Source organism: Zalophus californianus, chromosome 7 (assembly GCF_009762305.2).
Source record: "Zalophus californianus isolate mZalCal1 chromosome 7, mZalCal1.pri.v2, whole genome shotgun sequence".
Lineage (NCBI taxonomy): Eukaryota > Metazoa > Chordata > Mammalia > Carnivora > Otariidae > Zalophus > Zalophus californianus.
Window position 1 is genome coordinate 55,037,302 of NC_045601.1, and position 23,191 is coordinate 55,060,492.

The 23,191-nt window shown below is 40.9% G+C and overlaps 1 long non-coding RNA gene across 4 annotated transcripts in view; it reads left to right on the top strand.

The window, feature by feature from the left end:
- Nucleotides 1–21,895, top strand: part of LOC113927781 — a 78,291-nt gene extending 56,396 nt beyond the window's left edge. For 3 of the 4 annotated variants that reach the window (XR_003521736.2, XR_003521735.2, XR_003521737.2), the window contains exons 2-3: nucleotides 17,656–17,812; nucleotides 20,297–21,895. This is a non-coding gene — a long non-coding RNA (uncharacterized LOC113927781). Of the gene's footprint in view, nucleotides 1–6,170; nucleotides 6,282–17,655; nucleotides 17,813–20,296 lie in introns of those variants that run through there. The other variant, XR_003521738.2, reaches the window with a different exon arrangement.
- The last annotated feature ends 1,296 nt before the right edge of the window (nucleotides 21,896–23,191 follow it).

Genomic DNA, 23,191 nt, shown 5'->3' on the forward strand with positions numbered 1-23,191 from the left:
TAATGAGAGGCAGAACTTGCCAGGACTTGAATCCTTCTACATTTTGTGATATCAGCCAAGGAACTTCATGGTCTGTCTGAACTGGCCTATGCCTCCAGCCTCATTACCTGGGTACCCTCTCTGGATAGCCTGCCCTTCACCTGTACTTACCCCCCTGCACTTATCCCCACCAATACCTGCTCTTAGGTCTCTGTGCTGTCACACTTCTTTTTGTTCAGAGTCAGTGTTCTTCAGTAGAACTTTTTGTAATGATGTCCAATATGGTCAACAGTAGCCTTATGTAGGTACTGAGCACTTGAAATGTGGCTAGTGTGACCAAGAAACTAAAACTTGTATTTCATTGGTTTTTAGTTAACTGAAATAGGCACAAGTGAATAGTGGCTATAGTATGGGACAACAGTTCAGATGATCTTTCCCTTCTTATCTTTCTCTTCCATTTCTAGATCTTTATTGTCAGGTCACCTCCTACTCATTTCTCAAGATTTAAGAGTTGGTCTCCTGGAAGCCTTCCAAACCTGGCTGCATCTTCTCCCTCTAAAGCCACATTCAGAGTTCTATGGCCCCATCTTTGTGCCCATGACAACCTGGATCCTAGTAGCACTATGATAAAGATTTTGTCCTCCAGACTGGGAGCTCTGTGAAGTTTTTGGACTATGTCCTTGAATCTCCCAGGATGCAACATACCACATTGTAGCTGGTCAGTTCCCTTCTTAGGAAGTTTATCTGGGTATCCAAGCTCCTCACTTCCTCTCCTTATCTCTGGAGGTGAAAATTGAACCAGCTGAATATCTTCCCTAAAGCAAGGCCAAAAGCTTACACAAAGGAGTAGTTCCAGTGCCATTTTATAGCGTCTCCCACGGCTATCCAGATCTACTTTTTTTTAACTTGGTTATGAACAACATAAACTATTTTTTTTCTTTGTTCTCTTGTTCCCTAAGAATTTTTAGAAATATTAATTCTTTGGCCCTTTTATCCAAAGATTTATGTCTGGTCATTTAATACAAATATGGACCTGTAAATCAATTGTGAAGGTAGTAGCAAACCCCATTAAAAGTATTAAAACAAAAATATTTTCCTAAAACAAATAATAATGATAATAAGTAATAATAATAAAACTCTTAACACTTTTGTGTCAGGTTGGGCACTTCACCACTGTTCATCTCACTTTATGTAGTTGGGGTGAGGGGAAGGAAATTTTTATGTCTTAGAACTAAGCTTACATAACAATAAAATAAAAAAAAAGAAAGAAACTAAGCTTAGCGTATGGTTCATTAAAATATGGGACACAAATTCAAATAGCAATGCCACAATATTTAGCATATTGTAAGAGGTTCTTATGCTTAAATAATAGGTTTGGGCTCCTGGCACTCAATTAAAATCATGTATATTTAGTTTATGGTTAGCAAGTCTTAAGTTGCTTTCCTCCCCCCAAAGAATATCCTATCCAGACATTTGAAAGTCTACAAAAGCTTTGTTTAGCATCAAAGCGTTTTCACTTAAAAATGTTAACATTCAAATTAGTCACACAGCAAGTGGATGACAAAAGATACAGCAGCAATGTTGTTCAAGGAATGAAGAGTTTTCAAGTTAACCAAGTCGAGCAAGACATACTTGAATGAAGTTCACAGTTGATTCCAGACTTCTAAGTGGAGTTCCTGGGACATAAGGCCTACATTGTCATTGGCACTTTGAGTCATTCAGGTCACACAGGAGAAAAACTGGCCTAGCAGCATGTCCTATATGACTCAGCCTGGTGTAGGTTTTAGTCAGGGGAGTGATTCTTTGATTAGAAATTTCAGCAACGGAAAAATCAGCTTTTAATGGACAGCTTTAACTGGACAATTAATCAGTTTCATTGATTTTTCACTGTCATTCTTTTCTGACTCACCCATGTCCGAACTCCTTTAACTTTAAAACTCGTGCTGCCTACCGCAGATTGTGGCATTGAGTAGAAAACCACTTCATTCATTCGTTCAGAAAAATATTTACTGAGTATTTACTGTCAGACAGGCACTATTTCATGCACTGGGACTAAATCAGTGATTAAAATTAAGTCCTTGCCTTTATGAAGCTTGCACTGTGGCAGGGGCAGAGAGAAGATAAATAAATGAATAAACAGAGTATGTCTGGTGTTCGTATGCAGTAAGAAGAAAAAATAAAGTGGGTTAAAGGATAGAAAGTGATAGGTGCAAAGATCGGTCCCTCTGGTTAGGTGATGTTTGAGCAGAAACCTGAGGAGGAGAGGGTATAAATCATGTAGATTATCTGAGGACAGGTTTTCTAGCAGAGGGAACAGCAAAAGCAAGAGGCCTATAGCAAAAGGTGGCTCAGAATACGTAAGAAAGAGAAAGGAGACCAATGTGATCAGAGCAGGACTGGGGGAAGCTAGGAACAGGAGTCAGTTGCAGTGGTTAGCTGAGGTAGCCATGTGGGCAAGGACACTGGTAGGAGATAGATTTTACAGAGGTAGCCAGGACCAGATCACTCCCTCTGAGTGAAATGGAAAGCCTCCCAGTGTTTTGATCAGAAGGTTGTACTGACATGTTTTAAACAGTTTTCCTCGGGCTACTGTGAGAGATGATGTTGGGACAAGGGATGGCAGCAGAGAAAGCCGCTAGCAGGCTGTCACAATGACCCAGAGATTATGGTGGCTGGATTAGGGGTCTAGTGGTGAGAAGTGAGAATGGTTAGATTCTGGGTATATTTTGGAGATAAGGCCCTCAGGATTTGGCTGAAGGATTAGATATGAGATGTGCTAGAAAGAGTGAAGTCAAGGCTTCACTCTTCACTTGAAGGCTTGGCTGAGCAAACTGGAAAGATAATGATAGAGTTGCCATTGGCTGAGTTGAGTAAGATTGAAAAAGGTGAAGACTTTTTAATTTTACTTTGGGGGAGGATTGGAGAATCAAGAGCTCATTGTGAACATTTTAAGAGTGGGGTTTCTATAGATGAGCAGATGGAAAGTCTAGTTGAAAGATAGACATATGAATCTGGACAGTAGGCATATGGTCAATGTTGGAAATACAAAAAATTTGGGAAACCATAAGTTATGGACAGAATATAAAGCCAGGGACAGAAGAATGTCACTGAGGAGTGAATAAGGATGTAAGACATATGGAGGCTGGTGCTGATTGTGATGAGAGTTTTTCCTGAAGGGGGCAGATAAGAGACCAGTAGGAATGGGCTGAAGAGTGTGGGAGGGGAGGGAATAGAGTCAGTGAACACAGAAGGTTGTTTTGAAGAGTTTCTTGTAAAGGGAGAACAAAGAAATGGGGCAGTACGCTGTTACTATATGTGCCCGTGTGTAGGTATGCATATGTGGTGATCAAGATATGTAGCGATCAAGGCAAGTCTTCATCCTGGCATGTTTCGATGCTTATGGCAATGGGCAATGATCTTTTAAAGAGAGATCACATTGGAGATTGAAAACATTGTTAATTGTGCTGTGTGGAAGAAGAAAGTGTCTGGAGAAAAGTGTCTTCATGAATGATGCAATCACTACTTTCCCTTTGGCTCCTATATTTTTATTTAAACAAGTATAATAAACCATTATTTCATTCTGCTTTTATAATGTAACAGTATTTACTGTGCACAGGAAATACGCTAGTTTATTATACTGAACTCTTACAATAATTATAAGGGTGTTTATTCTATATTATTCCTTTTTACAGAAGAGGGAAAACTGAGGCTTGGAGAGATTATTGGTTATGCCCAAGATCACACAACTGGGGTTTGTGTTCAGATGGTTTTGACCACAGAATCTGAACTCTCGACCACTATGTGTTTACTTCCTCCTCCATTTGTAACTGCCTTAAGATGGGGACTTGAATATTTGTGGTATTATTTATACATTAATTGTCCATGTTATTAAGTGCATTTAATAGCTTCCCAGTCTTAGGAAGGAAATAGGCACCGATACCATCAGTTCTTGCTCCCAATAGCTACACACGCCCCCAATCCTAAAAAGCACATGCACCCTCTCTTGGGGGTACAACCATGGCTACTGCAGGCATCCTTTCCCGTATAACTGGGGATGACTTAATCTACATTTTTTATTTGGGGGAGGCATAAAAAGATCACTTGACTATTTCTTAGGCACCTATATAATGATATACATAAAACCAAGCTCCTATATCCTGTGGACTTCCATGACTGAGGGACTTAGGCACACATGCCTATGGCAGAGTTGTGCCAGAAATGGTGGCAGTTATACAAGTTAATTTCATATTTTATCTTTCATATTCCTTTTTTAAATTTTATTTTATTTTGTTATGTTAATCACCATACATTACATCATTAATTTTTGATGTAGTGTTCCATGATTCATTGTTTGCATATGAGAACACGATTCTGCCTTCAGCTCAAGAATATCTGAGTCCAGCTATCAGTCTAAACTTTTGTTTGAAACTATTTTTCTGGAGTAAGTAATGTGTGAGATTAATTTTACATGACCAGAAATGTTGTGCTCTGGTAAGGTTAGAATTGGGGGCTCATGACTGGAATCATGGAACTGGGGCAAGTAGACAGGGATGGTTCAGGATCACTGCCTGTGGAGCTCACAGAAGATGTTGTGGATGCAGAGGGCAGGATGCAAGTGGACTGCAAATCAGCCAGTTAGATTGAAGGTAACAGAAAGCCAGTGAAGGGAATGTTGATTTCAGGAGAGCTATTTTGTGTTACTAGAGCCCAACTTATACGTAACTGATTAATTGTTTTTCTGCTACTCAAATATAGTAGATTAGCTTTCCTAAATGTCCATGCCTGTTCTCGTAGGGTCTGCTCTAACAGGCCTGGCTGAGTAGCACATAAGTCTTTTCCTTCTGGATCAATAATACTCTTGGACCCAGGAATTTGGAACTGCAACCTACAGAATGTTCTTAGTCTCAGTTGGGTAGTGTCAGGGCAATGTGGGGTGTCCTGTCTGAAATAAGTTATGTGTATGTGGAGCAAAAACATCTAGCTTTGGTGGAAAAGAGGGGGAAAATGAGAGAGATGGAGGGAGAGAAGGAAGGGGAATGAAAGACAAAGACAGAAAGCGAGAGAGGGAGGGATGGAGGGAAAGGGAGGGAGGAAAAAGAGGGAATAGAGGAGTAGAGAAACCTGGGGCAGCCTGAGAAGGTACCAGACTCTGCTAGAGTTAATAAAAAATGACAGGGAAAATGAGGTGGCAGATACTGAAGTCTTTCACCTACAGTCCCTCATAAAATTGGCAAACTTAGAACAGATCCTTTTTGCACTAAAATGAGCAGCTGACTTGTACAGCATGTAACTTTGTAAATACAGAGATATACCGGAAGAGTATACTGTGCTGATGTGTCACAGTTTGCAGATTTAAACCAAATCTGCAAGTTCCTTGATGCTTCTCCCATTGAGAAGTGAGGCTTATGTTTTACCTGCTTAAATCAGGGCATGCTTGGGCTGGCCTCAACCCATAGAACGTGGTAGAAGTGATGTGTGATTTCTGAAGCTTGGATCCAAAAGGCCATGCTTAGTTCTTTTGGGGTGCTCACTCTGGAAACAGCTACAGTGAACGAAGTCTATCTATTCTGAGACCACCGTGCTGGGGAGGCCACATGTGGGTTCTCTAGTCAACAGCTCCAGCTGAGTTTTCAAGCCAATAGTCAACATCAACTCCAGCCACAAGAATGAGCTGTCTTGAATGTCCAGTCTTTAAACAATGGCAGCCCCAGCCAACATCTGTCTACATGTGCATGAGAAACTCCAAGCAAGAACTTTTCAGCTGAGCCCTTCTCAAATGCTGACCCACAAAACCATGAACAAGAAGATCAGGGATGGCTATCAACCACGCAACCAACACCCTCTGCCACAGACGGCTTGACTAAAGAAAAGTACTCTTTCTTGCTACCACTAAAGATGGTCCAGTAGGCAGATGTTTTGGAGACGTCTTAGCTTGGTTGGTTATAACACTGGCTCAGAGTTCAAGGATATATATATATATATTTTATAGTTCAGTCTCTGTATGGATTAGCTAACACCTCTTATTTCTGTGCTAAAAGTTGAACTCAGAATTCCCACTTGCCTTTTCACCAGATTCTAGCATGAATCACCATGTGTGGGGGCAGGGCGGGAGAACTGGTAAGAGAACATGTGGGCCAGGGCAAAGTTGGGAAACTGCCCCTGGGAAAAGCTCAGATAAATGCCTCATGACAGTGCTGGGAAAAGTCGGCACAGGGAGGCAGGAGAAAGGAGGGAAAGTCATGATGTAGTGGGAGAGGCGGCACTTACTTGATTGAGTGCCAACCACCTTGATCTTCAGAAAAGTAAGAATTCCAAATCCCCTCAGACTTTAGCATATGACTTCTTTAAAACCGTCATTTCCTTGGTGCCCAACTCTATCAGATCGCAGCTCCAAGCCTGTTATTTCATGAACTTTTTCTGATTTATAGAATCAATTATGCTGTCTTTTAATGTACCATCTAAGAGTTCAGTGTTAAATGGACTGCTGTCTAGATTTAGTCAACATGAAACAATTTATAGTTGAGAGATAAGGGTGTGCTATCTGTTCATTCTTCTAGATCTAGGCTCACATGTGCACACGTGTCTAGGAGTCAGGCCAGCGTGACCTATGAAGGAAGACTTAGCTCTGAACAAATGGCCCAAGAGTCATTGGCTGCTAAAGGCCATCCAATGGTTATGAAGAAAGTGATTTAATTTGCCAAATATTGCAGCCTTTTAAAAGAAACTCCAAAGTTGGATTTTTATGTAAATACGATTTTTTAATATTGGCAGTGGATTAGAATTTTTATAAAACACGCTGTGTGTCAAATCCAGCCTGTGAAAGCCAGTTTGAATTCTTTCTGAATTCTTTAAGTTTTATTCCTGCATCAAGCTAGCTCACCAGAAAGCAACTCATACCAAGGCTGTGCTAGCTTGACTCCTTTAGAAATATTCATTGAGCTTTATTTTAATATGATGTCCTTGACATCTATCAAAGATCAATGTTATTTTGCTATGCAACATTTCTTATATAAAGATGTACACAGCAAATATCTATTAGAAGTCAGTAGGAAAAGAAGAGTCTGTCTTTCCAGATAAACTTGTGTGCTTCCTTTCATCAGATAATTAGAACTGTGTAACTCATTATGTTTCCTCATTTGGCTTGACTTCTAAGAAGCTCCAAGTGAAATATAGTGCTCACACAAACATACTCCATGTTTCTGGTACTGTGAACTTTCACTTTTCTCCTATTCGAAGAGTCTCTAAGTTTCCTTTTGTATATGTATAATACCTGCTTCTCACACATCTTCATATTATTAAGAGATCAAAATCCTTTTTGGAATATGTATAATATGTTTATATCACATACACATATAGAACAGACCATATTTTATATGACATATAACATATTTATGAGTCCAGTACTCCTTTTACTACTTCATAACACTCCTCTGCTTTGGTTTTTAAAAAATAAATGCAGGGAGCCTGGGTGGTCCAGTCGGTTAAGTGACTGACTCTTGATTTTGGCTCAAATCATGATGTGAGGGTCATGGGATTGAGCCCGAAATGGGGCTTGCATGCTGGGCATGGAAAATGGTTAAGATTCTCTCTCTCCATCTGCCCCTCCCCATGCTCACTCTATCAATCAAACAATCAATCAATCAAATAAATGCAACAAAATGTTGAAGACCAAATACTTTGCCCATTCTGGCTATCTGTCTATTTGACTATCTTAGAGATATTCCTTAGTACATCTTAAGTATGCTTTTTTATTTTTTTTAGGATTTCCACACCTCATATTAAAAAATTATAGATGATTTTAAAAAATATATAAATCAAAATAATTTATAGTTTTATCACTAGTGACTATTACCATGAACACATTTTATTTTCTCCCATATTCTTCCTTGTATAAATATTTACTATAGATATGTACCATATTTACTATATAATATATATTTTATATGTTATATAAATGATATATGAGATCATATTTTAAATATAATTCTGGAATTGGATATTGCTTCTTAATATTACATTAAGCACTTTCCCATGACCCTAAATGTTTTTGATAAAGTACTTTAAAACATTTTTATAGTATTGTTATGTGAGTAAATTAATTTAACCCTTCTATAGTTAGACATTTGAGTTATTTCCCACTTTTCAACATTTAAACAGTGCTACTATGAATGTAAATATTTGTGTGCTTCTCATAATAGTCTGTGGGGTAAATTCCTAGAAGTAAGCTTATGGGGGTCAAAGGGCATGCCTTTAAAAAAAATACTGGCAAATTACTTTCCATAATGATAGTATTAATTGAATCGGTACAAAAGTGTGCCTTGTCACTTGACACCCTGTCAAAGACAAGATTATCACATTAAAAAATACTGTATTCATTTTATAGATGAAAAAATAGGGCCTTAGTATTTTATATGGCATCTCCTTGATTATAAATGACATCAGGGCTTTTATTTGTTTGCTTTTCCTTTTTTGAGTCTTGGCATTTGTATTTCTACTTTTGCAAACTGTATCTTCACATCTTTCGCCCATTCTTGTATTGCAGTGTTGGTTTTTTTCTTGTGCCTTAAAAACAAAACAAAACAAAACAAAACACATGTGGGCTAGACATTCCGTGACTGTTCTACTCCTTTGGACTATCTGAAAAATCTCAAACTTCATACCAAATGTTTCCAGACTAAACTCCACTAGCCCCTTCCTTCCAATTATATACAGATCTGCAGTTTATTGAAAGGGAAATTCTAGTGCTTTGTTGTAACTCTCACTGCTGTTTGCCGAAGTTCAGTTCCACCAATTGGTAGACACTGAGATGAGATCCACACTTTTTTCACGCCCTCTGACACAATCAAAACTTTGATTTCCCCATGTAGCAGAGCTGAATGCCACTACATACAAGAAATCCCATTTGCCATCAATTCAGTTTTCCATGTGGGGCTTTCCTGATGGGGCTTTCTTGATTCTTACTCATTCTTTTCTTTCCTGCCACTCCACTCCCCCCTTCTTCTCTCCTTCTTCTAATAATTTAGAGCTCTCTTTCCAGAAATATCAACCAGGCGGGTACAGTTTTGCAGTGCTTCCTACTCCAGTGACGTAAAACACCCACAGAAATTTTCTGCTAATCCTGAGTAAAACAAACAACAATATGTCAGAAATGTTCTTGAGGCCAGATCGTGCAAGTCAAAATGCACACCCACCGGTAGCGAGCCCATCACTGTGGTGTGCATGTTCTGGAGGGCCAGTGAGACAGCTTTTGCTTAAACCTCATAAATGCTATTATTTAAAGAAATCAAAGATATTTGTTTTGGTTTGGGGGCTGGAATTTATGCCTCAGAATAGTTCCAGTTTTGTTTTGTTTTGTTTTCAGAATTTAGCATTGCCAAAGAAGCAATTTGTAAGCAGGAGGAGGGAAACAGGGCACAGTTTCCTTTCAACTTCATTATGTGCACATTAGATTTTGTTATTGTGTTTACATACGGCATTTCTTTTGAAACACTGTATATTTGGTAGAAATAGGAAAAGCAAACATATTTAGGTCTCATCACTGTCTCTGTTTAGCTTTGGGAGAGACATGAAGGGGCACGGAATTTGTCATAGTTTTTTCTGGGCTGGCCTCCATGTGGGGAGTATGGGTAAGAGCTCTGGACAGAAAGCTCCAAACGGCGAATCCTCGTGGGCCTTCCTGGCCAGATGGAGGTCTTGTGAAGGACTCGGTTTTATTGATTCAGTGCCCTGAAAGCCATCCAAGTGCAAACAAGTAAGATGGATAGAGTCCACTCTCTCCCTCTGATTCCATGAATATTGCTGTGCACAACCCACCATAGCCCCATCTTACACTTCCCTTCCACCTCCCAGAGCTAAGGGGCTCCCAGGAGCTCATATCTCAGCCACTGACTTGACCCAAGGCATGCTCTTTAAGAATCCAAGACAGAGGAAAGAACAAACCACTCTGGTTACAGAAAGGAACAGTTCAGAGTTCCCTGAAATAACCCCAGATTGTAGGTTCCTCAGCAGCATGGATGAATCATCACTGAGGATGGGCCTAGAAGTGGAAGGGGAGGATGGGGCACTGGGTAGTGTGTTCAGGGGGTCTTCTCGGAGCCTCTCATGTTCAGGTTCATTATTTCTATTGGACATCTGTTGATCTGAACTTCTGGTTGAAAGTGGCTGAACCAAAATCCAAACATCCAGACAATATACTCAAATGAGTTTAAAGGATTAAAAATAATTTATTAGCTTTTTTTTTTTTATCTGAGAGACAGAGAGAGAGAGAGAGAGTGTGTGTGTGAGCACAAGCAAAGGGATGGGGAGAGGGAGAGGGAGAAGCAGGCTCCGCGCCGAGCAGGGAGCCCGACATGGGGCCCAATCCCAGGACCCTGAGAACATGACCTGAGCTAAACCCGGATGCTTAACCAACTGGGCCACCGAGGTGCCGCAAAAATAATTTATGAGTTAATGTAACTGAACCGAACAGTCCAAAGGTAGGGCTACTTTCTGACATGACTGGAATCAGAAGCTTAAACATGATTTAATTTTAGCTCCATCTCTTTGGAAGTCATTCCCCAGGATGAGTATGATGGGTCAGGGCTGTTTAAGACCCCCCAGCCTCTACAGCTCTACAGCCTCAGCAGGAAAAGTCCATCTTTCACGGAGAGAGAAAGATGAGGAAGACTGGGGAAGAGAGAAGGTGGGCCAGCTTGGATCAGCTGTCTGAACTTTAACCAAATGGAGGTGATCTATATACTAGATTACATGTCCATCCCTAAGTAGGGGAATAGGCCCCCCCAGGAATGAGAAGTTTCTATTGTTAGGGAAAGAGGACTCTGTTGATAGAAGAACTAAAGCCATCATAATCCACCTCATCATGGTGTGGAAGCAAAGGCACTAGGCTTGCAGCCAGGCCTGTCCTACTTTGTTACCATCATTTTGTCACCTTGGGCAGGACAGCTCTCCAAGCTTCAGATCCCTTAGCTGTTCTGTGGGGACAAGAATATGCATATGATCACCCCAGGGAGACCACTGTGTGAAGGATCCAGAGACAATAAGAATGTAAGGGATTCTTTGCCATCGTCTCTTTCTGGTCCCCGAAGCTGTCCATTGCAGATCATCTGTTTACTCACGTCTAGGACACAATTTAATTTGTAAAGTTCTAACAGGGAAGGTCATTGCTTAATGTTCAAACTAACCAGCTGACTTCAACCTCCCCAGGTGTTCAGGCAGTGCATCTGTCTTGCACCTGCTTCACCCAAGTGATGCAAAGAAGAGTGTGTGTTGGTTTCGGCTTCCTAATCGTGATCATCAGGACAGTGAGAGGCCCCTCTCCGACGAAGCTTCACTCTGAAGTGTTGGGTTTCTATTTGAGGACTCTTTTAGAAACTGTCTTTGACTTCTGAAAACCAAAGTGTTTGAAATATGCATCTTTTTTGTCCCTACAAATGGAATAGGAGGACTGGCCCCTCTCCTAAAGCCCCAGCCACACCTGCTGTTCATCCTGCACTCACGCAGTGATGACTCTCCCCTAGAGTTCATGGCATTTCCTTTGACACATCAAAGTGAAACTCCTCGAAGACAGAAACAACAGGTCTATTGTTAGATGAAGAGTAAATACCCTGTTTCAAGGCAAAAGCGAAAATACCAGGTTGAATTTTTTTTGAAGTTCTAATACCTTGAGTGTTTAGATTTGGGGGAATGGGACAAGTGAATGGATGTTGGTGAAAGTGCAAGCTGTCGTTCTTGCAGAGTCATCCCCGCAGAGTCATCCCCTTGGAAAAGGACAATATTATAGAAATATCTCAAAGAGAAAAACAGACCAACTGAATTCCAAAGAGGTTTTCCCCAAGGAATGACTTGTCTCCATATCTAGCTTGCCACCAGACTCCCTGCACTCTGGATTTTACACTTCAGAGTAGCCTCTCCTTTTTCTTCCCCTCTGCCTTAGTTCTGGCACCTTCATCTCCTACCTGGATGGTCGCTCCTAACTCATTTTTTTTTTTTTTTTAATTTGAGAGAAAGGTAGAGGGAGAGGAAGAGAAAACGCATACACGCATGTAAGTGGGGGGCAGAGGGAGAGAGAGAATCTTAAGCAGACTTCCCCCTGGGCGCAGAGCCCTATGTGAGGCTCGGTCTCAGGACCCTGAGATCATGACCTGAGCCAAAATCGAGACTGAGCCACCCAGCTGCCCCTCTCCTAACTCATTTCTAATGGCTTCTCTTTTCCAATCTGTCTTCCCTCCAAACTTCCTCCCTCCCGGCCTTATCCATCTATGTTAGTGTGCTATGTTTTGGGGCCAATTCATTAACTCTTTGTGGCTTAGTTTTCTTAGTAGTTAGCTAAAAGGGTTATGCAAGGATCCTGTGAGTTAATAGAGGTAAAATGCTTACAGTCGTGTCAGGCGCATAGCGAGGTCTAAGTAAGTGTTGGCTGTATAAAGATAAGCTATTATTACCTGATTCTTGTAGTCTGTAGCTTTAAACCCTCCGCCATCTTCTGGTCAGGGAGGAAGTAGCTCTTGCACCTGCCACACATCCCCTCGTGGCTCGGCTCCTTGCTATGGCTCCACCTCCCCTTCCACCATTCTCCCTCATGCACTGTGTCCTCTGTGCTCCAGCCACACGTGGGCACTAGGCATGTTTCACCCATGTGGTTTCTTCTACTCTTCCTCCGTGACTACTTGTGGGACTCCTCATTCTTCAGGGCTGTGCACCAGGGAAACCCCTTTTAGGCTTCTCCAGGGATGACTTTTTTGGGTGCTTTCTTCCATTGTAGTACTTATTCTGCCACCCTTAAAAATAATGGAAATAACTACTGCTTTTTGGATATTTAGACTGTGCCAGGGACTTTATATACATCATTTCATTTAATTCTTACAACAAAAACATTATTCCTAGTGTACGGACAAGGAAACTAAAGTTCACAGAGCTGAAGTTGCTTATTCAAGGAAACCGTGGTGCCGGCATTGACACTCTGGTCTGATTCTGGAATCCATAGTCATTTGACTACATGCCATGGTCTTTTCGGTGGGGTTATTAATTTCCTGTCCTCTCTCCCTCTCTGAAACTCTAAGCTGCCTCAGCGCCATGAACAGCATCCTTGAGCTCTCCCTCACTATTCATGGGGGGGAATCTGTGCTCAGTAAAATCCCTAAGTACAAGCCACCCTTGACTCAGAGAGTCCTCCATGTCCTCCTCCACTGCCAAATGGGGACCAACACTCTCATTTGCTTTCTTCCATTTCTGATCACTAACTGGATTTTTCTTCTATGTCAATGACTCTTATACCTGACTCATGACACTGATTCTCTAGAAGTAATGGTCTTCCAGTTCCTATTTGGGAATAGAGGAGTCACCACTAGCTGCACATATTGGAGTCCTGAGTCCTTTCTGACTGAAGTGGCTCCCTGGGTGCCACTGTGCACATCTGGCTAGTGTCCTTGCCTCCTGCTCCCTGAGGAGAAGGGCATCGACAGCAGACCTCTTGAGGGCAGCAGTTCCCTTCTTGGATGCACTGCCTTCTTGGATTGCCTACTTTGGATGCACAGAGTGGAGCCCAGGATCTGGCACAGAGTAGATACTCAATAAATAATGGTTGAATAAATGAATGATTGGAAGACACGGTGATAACCTATCAGTGGAATATATTAAGTGGAAATTGAAGACAAGGAATGGGCTTTCAGAAAGGTAAAGAAATGGCTGATTTTCCATTTTGAACCTAATGAGAACCTCATTAGTGGTGTTACATGGTGGGGGGGGGCGCAGAGGATCTGGATGATGGTTGTTTGAAGAATGGATTGAGATCCCTTCTGGTGCCATCATTTACCTACACGCTAATCAAAACAGCGATGATTGCTCTATCTAGCCACACTTGAGCTGGAGGACCTCCCCTTCTGATAAACCCTTTTCCCAATTATTCATTTATTCTTTAGCCCTTTGAAATTTAATAACTTTTCTGATTTGTATCCTTTTTTTAAAATTTTTTATTATGTTCAGTTAGCCAGCATATAGTACATCATAAGTTTTTGATGTAGTGTTCAACGATTCATTAGTTGCATATAACACCCAGTGTTCATCATAACATGTGCTCTCCTTAATATACATATATACAATGGAATATTACTCAATCATCAGAAAGGATGAATACCCACCATTTGCATTGACATGGATGGAACTGGAGGGGATTAGGCTAAGTGAACTAAGTCAAGCAGAGAAAGATAATTATCATATGGTTTCACTCATATGTGGAACATAAGGAATGGAGTGGAAGACCGAAGGGAAAGGGAGGGAAAACTGAATGGGAAGAGATCAGAGAGGGAGACAAACCATGAGAGACTCTGGACTCTGGGAAATAAACCGGGTGATGATTTGTATCAATTCTAAAATTAACAGAGTATATCTTCCTCAAGGAAATGAGATAATAAATGCAAAATACTTTAACACAGAATCTGGCACATATAGAAAGGCTCATTATGTTTGCTTCGTTTTTCCATTCCTTTCTTTACTAAAAACATGTTGTGAATACCAGTTATTTATGATCTTTGAGAACACTTGCTGCAAAAATCGATTCTTCTTGACAGCGAGTCAGTCTTCTAAGAAGTAAAGTAGAACAAAAAGGAGGAGGAAGTCAGGTGCCAATTTAAAAGAACCACACATTAACTACAAATAAAATCAAATCTGTGTGAAAGCCAAATGTGTCACCAAGGAAGATGATGTGTTTTTCTCCCTAGAGCCTCTATGGAAACCTTGACATCTTCCAACTTTACAGAGGAAAGGAAACCTCCTGGGATTAATAATTTCTCTGAAGTCTTTAGACATTTGATCTTGTCTGGAGAAGGAGCTCTATTGCCGATGAAGATTTGCATTTGATCCCTTGTGCCTACCTCCCGTGTCTGTGTGGTCTTACACTCGGTTCTCAACCCTGTCCAGTTCCACCCAGAGTTTTTTCCAAAGCTGACATCCTTAGGGCCTCACAATTCCCTCACAACCTGTCCACCTCCCCAGTCCCAAAGCATTTCCCTTTCAGCCTGTAAAAGAGTGAGTACTTGTCCCAGCCAGCCATCTTCTTGGATTAGTCTTTCCAGGCCTTTCCAAGCTCCAAGGAACTTGGCAGGATTGTTTGGCAGCTCCCTAAACTTACTAGAAATACCAGAAGCCCACGGTTTGCATAATGCTAATTGAGTTTTCAGCTCAGTCTCCAAATCCTTACAGTGTTTAGAAGATGGAGTAATTTGGGAAATGTCCTCTATAAGAGACTGACCAGAGAAGAGACCAATCCCAACTCACTCAAAAACCACGGCTGTGGAATTCACAAACAGCCCTGGCCAGAACCCTTCAAGAAGTGATCTCTTTTTAATTGTGTATCTTCACTTGCAGTGAGAATCCTCCGAGCCTCACATCATTTTCTAGTATCACTTCCTGAGGCACCTCTATTGATTTTTCTCCTTCTGCCTTTCGAGTGTTTGCTTTTCACTGAGCCGCCACACTCAGTAGGTGTGGTGATACTCTGCTGTTCTGCCACACCTCAGGGGTGTGGCGAGACTGGGTGCCGGAGCCAAGTGGCTTCCCCCACCCAAGGTGTGGTGATATCGCCTATTCTTACAACATCTTTGAGTATTTTATTAATCTCACACTATAAGTCATCCATAAAGGAAAACATGTTGGTCTGGTGCTTTAAATCCCTCCTTTGACAAGTTTTAAAATATCAGTTACTGCCGTGGGGCTCATATTATACATCAAGGGTCAAGACTTGCCCTTAAAAATGTGTACACTAATTACTGTAATACCTTCTAAGAAAGAAAATGCCAAGTGAGAAGACTGAAGTGGAATGGGAGACACTGGGCTTTTCCCTTTATTTTAGAAATTCATCTATTTAGAGAGGGCACAAATTAGGGCATGAACTTGGTCAGTGGTCCCTCAAATTTTGTGTTTAAGAAAATCTTTCAGTAGTTAATTTTTTTTTTTTTCTAATTTAATACTTCTGAAGTAGGTACTAATTCCTGGCTTCCAGCCATGGCTGGAGGACCAGTCCCCTTCCTTGAGCTCTGGAGTTTCGGTGCCCACATGGATGGCAGCACTGTTGAGTCAGTGTAGTTGCGCCTTGGCAAAAGTCTCTGGGCCAGAGACGTGGGTGGACAGTGACCCAGCCTAATCCTTAAAGGAGTGCCAGGGGAGCAGCCAGTGCTACTGACAGGGAATTCATGGCCTCTGACGGTGCCTAGTACGGACTTACTTAGTTCCCAAGGGAAAGAAAAATAAGGATAACATCAGTTTCTTTCTTGGAGTGCTTTTGGTTTTATTTAAGAGTCAAAACTAGCATGAGAATTCATCAGAGGTTAATGGTAAGTTATGTGGCATGGATCATAAGTTCAATGGAAGTGCAGAGAAGGTGGACTTAAGGATGGACCAAATTGGCTGGGGAAGGCTTCCTGAAGGGGCAAGGACTGGCACTAGGCCCAGACAATGGGTATAGTTTGGGAAGGTCTTGTATGGGGATTTTTATAAGGTTCAGTTTGTATAAATCACTCTACAATAAACATTGTTTGGGATGTTGGGAGGTGTTGAAAAAACAAAGCCAGGTCCCCAGTTTTCACATACTCGAGTTTTTTTCCAGTGCTGCTTATGAGAAGTAATTTATAGAACACACAACTCAGTTTAGGAGTAAAGTGTATGTACCGTATTAGTAAGAAAACATTTGTAAATTATTAGTGGGAGAGCGATTGGTGGAAATTCAGATAAATGATCTCAGTCAGGTAGGAGCGATCAGATGAGGATTAATTTTTTTCGGTCAATGAATCCTCTAAAACAGGAATTGGCGAAAGGCAGTCCTAGGACCCAATCAAGCCCCTTGCTTTTTGTACAGCCTGAGAGTGATTTTTATATTTTTACATGGTTTAAGAAATCAAAAGAATAATATTTCATGAGAAAAGTGAAAAGTCCTTGAAATTCAAACATCAGCATTCATAAATAACGTGTTGTTGGAACACAGCCACACACATTTGCTTAGGTACCATCTATGACAGCTCTTGTGCTCCAACAGCCAAGCTGAGGAGCTGTGACAGAAACCCTGCGTGGACTTGCATTGTTTTGCACTGTCACTCCATGCAGTGAAAATTGCCGGGACGTGATTATAAACGGACAGTGTTCTAGGCGACATGTGGATCACCTATAGGTGTGAAAAGACATTTTCAGAGATGAAGGGCATAAACTCTTATTCCAGATCAACATTAACAAATGAACACTTGCAACAAATTTGGATCATAGGAAACACCAATTTTAATCCCTATTAAGGAAATGTTAGCCCCTCCCCCCCAAGAATTTAATTATTCTTATTAGTAGACCTGTATTATAAAAAACTGTACTCAATTATTATTATATTTTGAGGTTTGCCTACAAAGTTGCAAAAATTTGTTTTCACTCTTGCTGTACAGTAGTTTCCTCTTACCTGAAGGAGATACATTCAAAGACCCTCCCCCACCTCAGTGGATGCCTGAAATCACATATAATCCTGAACCCTATGCATACTATGATTTTTCCTATACCTACATACCTATGATGAAGTTTAATTTATAAATCAGACCCAGTAATAGATTAACAACAATAACTAATAGTGAAATAGGACAATTATAAAAATATACTACAATAAAAGTTATGTGAATGTGGTCTCTTTTGCTCTTTCTCAAAATACTGCAGTGTTCACCCTTCTTCTTGTGATGATACGAGATGGTCAAATATCTACCTGATGAGATGAAGTAAATGACGTGGGCATTGTGACGTAACCTTAGGCTACTATTGATCTTCTGGAAATACAGCAGCAGGAAGATTACCTACTTCCAGCCAGTGGTTGATGGTGGGTAACTGAAACCATTGATAATGTGGGACTACTGTGGAAGTATCTACATAATATCCTTGATCTTGCCTCTTGGCCCACAAAGCCTAAAATATTTATTATCTGGTTCACGGAGAAAGTTTGTTGACTCCTGCTCTACAATAAGGGTTTACACCTAAGAGCTGTTTGAGGTTTTATTGTGGTTTATTTAGGTTTATTTATTTCCCCTACCATCTCATATGGTCTTTACAACTTTATGAGGTGGTTAGAAGAGACACCATTATCTTTATTTTATGTAGCAATTTTTCAAGTTGAGAGAAGTTGATAGGTATGTCCTGTTACTTGAGTAGCCCTCTTTGTTTCACAAATGTACATTAAATAACCACAGCCATTGCTTGGGGGTAAAATATTGTGGTGCTTTGAAGATGATCCAGATGCCTGCTGTAGTAATTTTGTCTTAGAGGATGAGGTGAACTGATGTCCCTGGTAAGAAAAGGGTCTTTACTTTGGGTGAGGGGAAGAATCAGGACCACAACTGCTGCTTCTAGAGATTCAAGGTCTGGGAGACCTAATATGGCGGGTCCATAATGATGCTGAATTTCCAGCATTTGGCTCGACTGAATACGGATGTTCATTTTGACCCAGTGTTATGCATTAAATTACATTCCACCGAAAGAGGTCTTAAAGTCCTAACCGAAACCTGTGAATGTGACCTTATTGGAAATAGTCTTTATAAAAATAAGAAAAATGAGGTTGTTAGGGTGGGCCCTAATCCAATAAGATTGGTATCCTTCTAAAAGGGGGGTTTGGACACAGAGACAGATGTGTGGAGGGAAGACAGTGTGGAGACACAAGGAGCATGCTGTCTAAAAGCCAAGGAATGCCTGAGGCCACCAGAACCTAGAAGAGAGGCCTGGAACAGAACCTTCCTCATGGCCCTCCGAAGGAACCAGCATGGCCAACATCTTGATCTTGGACATCTAGCCTCCAGAACCCTGAGACAATACATTTCTATTGTTTAAGCCACCCAGTTTGTGATGCTTCGTTTCAGCAGTACTGGGAAACTCATACACCCACAGCCTCCCTAGCAGCATGGGCACGTTTTGGCGACAGTATGTGACAGTAAACTGAAGAGCTTAGCAGTGAAGACTTGACTGAGTACTCCCCCTGGGCTGGGCAGTCCTGACTCAGTGGGCAAGAATGACCAGAGTATACAGGAACAGAGAGCAAAGCACACAGAGCTTCCGTGTTACACTGAGAGGCAACATTTGTTGTGACCTGGTCAGACTCTGGATCTCTGAATTGTTTGGGACCTCCATATGCCTCTGGACTTCAGAGTAATTTTCTGGATCTTGCTCAAGAGGAAGTTACCAGACGGCTGGTAAACAGAGCAGGTTTACTCTTAAAAGAAATAATTTTTTTAAAAAAGATGTTACCCCCTTTGGTTTCCAGTTTGGAAAATAGCTTGTCCAGTTAAATTTATAAGTAGGGATTAGCTACATGCTAGTTCTAAGATGGTGTAGGCAGCAGGACCATGAAGGAGTAGCAACAAACAAAAGCACAGATGTCGGGATCTGACCCAGTCCAGGCTTATCGCAGCCCACTGTGATCAGTTACAGGCTTTTTGCTGACTTACGCATGGTCACAAAGATGATCTGTATCAAAAAACAGAATTTTGTTAAGAATTACAATATTATTTACAGAAATGTATTCATTTGGGAAAGGTTTAAGCATTTCAAAGCCTATTCACAATTCAAACCACTTATTCACAAACTTAGTTCATTTTATTGGAACTTATTAAATTTCTCCTGAGCACTGTTGGTGTTGACAAGCAATAAATATGGCTATTTGTTGTTTCTCACCATTTTATCCTCAAACTTGAATTTCTCAGCATTACATGGTGAGATGCTTTTTGGTGGATCTACTATAGACGTGAGTGCTCCATTCCTCCACCCTGTCTTCTCGGGAAGTCACTCACAAGAGAGTGTCCACCTCCATATTTGGAATGACTTTTAAAATACCAAAATGTCATTTCAGTTAGCCATAATATATTCACAAAGTATTTGTGAATAAATTTTTATTTGAGCCACTCTTGAATGGCACTCTAGGTTGACAACTCAGTCATGAATAAATTTTCAAATTTCTCCTGCATATTTGGACATATTCTGGGAAGCCCTTCTGTTTGAAGCACCAAAAGTAGCAAGACATATTAGCAGTATTTTTGAAAGCACAGAGTTGAAGCTGGAGTGAATGTGACCCAGAATGTGTTGCTGGCTACATGGGACCATCTATATTTAGGAGAATAAGCAAGCCTGGAAAAATATGAGCTTTAATTTCATCATGCCTATTGTCATCACAAAATAAAGGCAGTGAAAGTCTAATACTTGCTTCCTCCAGGCCAAGTTGGAGCAGTGACCTGTCTGGTATTAGATAATGGCTTAGCTGAGCTTGGCATTGATGTTTCCTTATCTGATTTCCCCCCTCCTTCCCTCTTGCCTCTTGCAGTATGACTGACTGAAGCGAAAACCAGGGGAAAGGGAGAAGGGATGGAGCGGAGCCTCAACAAAGGTGACACATAACAGAAGCAAGGGAGAGTGTCATGGCATCAACTAATGCATGATGCAGAGGTTAATGGGCACACCCTATGTGGGTGGTGAAGACAACACCTCCAATTAATGACACAAGAAGTACCCAGCTCAAAGTGGAGAGGTGGTATTGCAGAGGGAAACAAGCCTCCAGAAGATGGAGATCTCATTCCTGGCTTCAGCTTTGCTCAAGAAGCTCTTGAATACATCTCTTCGCAATATGGGCTTTCATTTCTTGTGGGAAACTGAAGAACATGGGCTTGGAGTTTCCCAGAGGTTCTTGTGTGTACCTGGTGGTTGTGTGTGAGTTTGAGTATGTGCGCTTCGTGTTGCATGATGGGGGGAGGGGGTGTCAATGAACAGAACAGTGGGTTCAAGCTCATTTTTCTAGAAATAGTAGTCAAAATTTTTGGATTCCAGACTGTTTGCCCAGCACTGGCAATTCATATTGCACCTGAGTCTGAAGATAAGTCTGGAGGCAGAATTTCTTTTTTCTCAGGGGACCTCGGTCTTTCTATTAAGGTTTTCAACTGGTTGGAGAGAGCCTGCCCACATTAACATGGTTTATTTCCTTTAGTCTGTGCTGTAATCTCACAGAGTAAAGAGCATTGTTACCATTTCACAGATAAGGAACCTGAGGCTTCACAGTGTGTATTAGTATTCTCTGGAGAAACAGAATCAGTAGGATATGTATGTGTGTATTTATCTCTCTAGTGAGAGATGTATTTTAACGAATTGGTTCACATAATTGTGGGGGCTGACAAGTCTGAAATCTGCAGGGCTGAGACATAGGGAAGAGCTGATGCTACAGCTTGAGTGGGAAGACAGAATGGAGGCAGAATTCACTCTTTCTCGGGGAACTCAGTCTTTCTATGAAGGTCTTCAACTGCTTGGACGAGGACCACCCAAATTAGGTGGGGGGAGGATAATCTGCTTTAATCAAAGTCTACTGATATAAATATTAATCACATCTAAAAAAATACCTTCACAGCAATATCTAGACTCATGTTTGACCCAATACATGGGCACTATGGCCTAGCCAACTTGACACATAAAATTAACCCTCAGAGAGAAATAAAGCCCATGTTACTCAGCAGTAAAATAGAACCAAGGTTTGAACTCAGACAGCCTGACATCACAGTCCATGGCCTTCTCACCTAGGCTGGTTGCTGGTGTGGCAGTGTGCAAATGGCCCAATGTATCTACTCCCAGAAGTCTCAGCAGAAAAAATGACCATGGGATTTCTGCTCTACTTACTTCCTAGGAGGGTAGTGACCTCAGGGGATAATATATCCAAAAGCTCTTAGCATGATGTGAGTAAATGTCAGTAGTACTAAACATATGGGGTCATTTCGTCCCCCCTGCTCCCATTTAAAATGATTTCTTTGGGAAAGTAAATCAGCACAACCCTTTTTAGAGGGCAGTTTGAAATTTTCTTTTAAAATAAAAATGTGAGAGGCGCCTGAGTGGCTCAGTCGGTTAAGCATCTGCCTTCGGCTCAGGTCATGATCCCACAGTCCTGGGGTTGAGCCCCGCATCAGGCTCCCTGCTCAGCAGGAGAGCCTGCTTCTCCTCTCCCTCTGCCTGCCTCTCTGCCTATTTGTGCTTTCTATCTCTCTGTCAAATAAATAAATAAAATCTTTAAAAATAAAATAAGATAAAATAAAATAAAAATGTGAACTCCTTATGATTTTATGGTCCCACTTCTTGTTTTATAAATAGACGAAGACATAATTATAAGGATGCTATTACAACATTGCTTCAGAGGCAAAAAAAAAGTTGAAAACACTATAAAGTGCCCAATAATAAGGGAACATGTAACAAAATGATGATATATCCATACTATGAGCTACAAAAAGGTTATTAAAAAGAATGCGAGGCTGCTATACAGAATACTTAAAAATGTTTAGGATATATTAAACAATGAGAACAATATGTCACATTATATGTTGGAATGACCCCATTTTTTAAGGAAAGAAAACTTTCTATGTGTATATATTGATAAACATAGAAAAATGTCAATGTATACATAGTACACTGGTCCCCCTGCTGAGTGAGATAAGAAGGGAGGAAGGAGACCTATCTCTTTGGCCATGCTCTGTGTATTTTTATATTTTCTGAATACGTTACAGTGAAGTTTCCATTTGTTTAGCTAGTTGGTTTGTTACTAATTTATTTTGGAATACATCAAATGAAGATTTAAAAATTAACATTTGACCTTAGCCTATTTTTTTCTTAAATATTAGGTTTACTGCCCTCCCACACCCATTAGGGATCTGTACTAATTTTCATAACTTTGCTAAAGCACGTACCCAGAGGATAATAAGAAGAGGGGTCTTGCATGGCTTGTGAAAAGATGAAACACCTTGACTTTATAGGGACATTTTGGGAAGACATCCTCTAACCTGTTTTCTCAACCAACAGATATTATGGCACTCACAGGCAAGTGTTTCTGGCAGTTCTTATCTTCTCTGTGTCTGGCAATACCCAAACTGGTGGAAAGATGATTGTCTTTAGATTAGGGCAATCTCTTGCTGATACATGGAGACAGAGGTGTGAGTGCCAGTGTGGGCCCACTGGGAAACAAAACCCTCAGAGAGACTCTAATGGCCTTCTGTATTGGGGGAGTGACTTCACTATACATGTTGAGCTCTCAGAAAAAAGTCCAATAATAAAAAAATATTAATTGATTTTCCTTCTGTAATACAGAGCTACTAAAATGGTATTTTCATCTACTATATAAGGAGATAATGAATTTCAGGCAGAGACTGTATTTCTGTTCCCACCTATTGCTCTGAAGAGCTTCTAGAACATT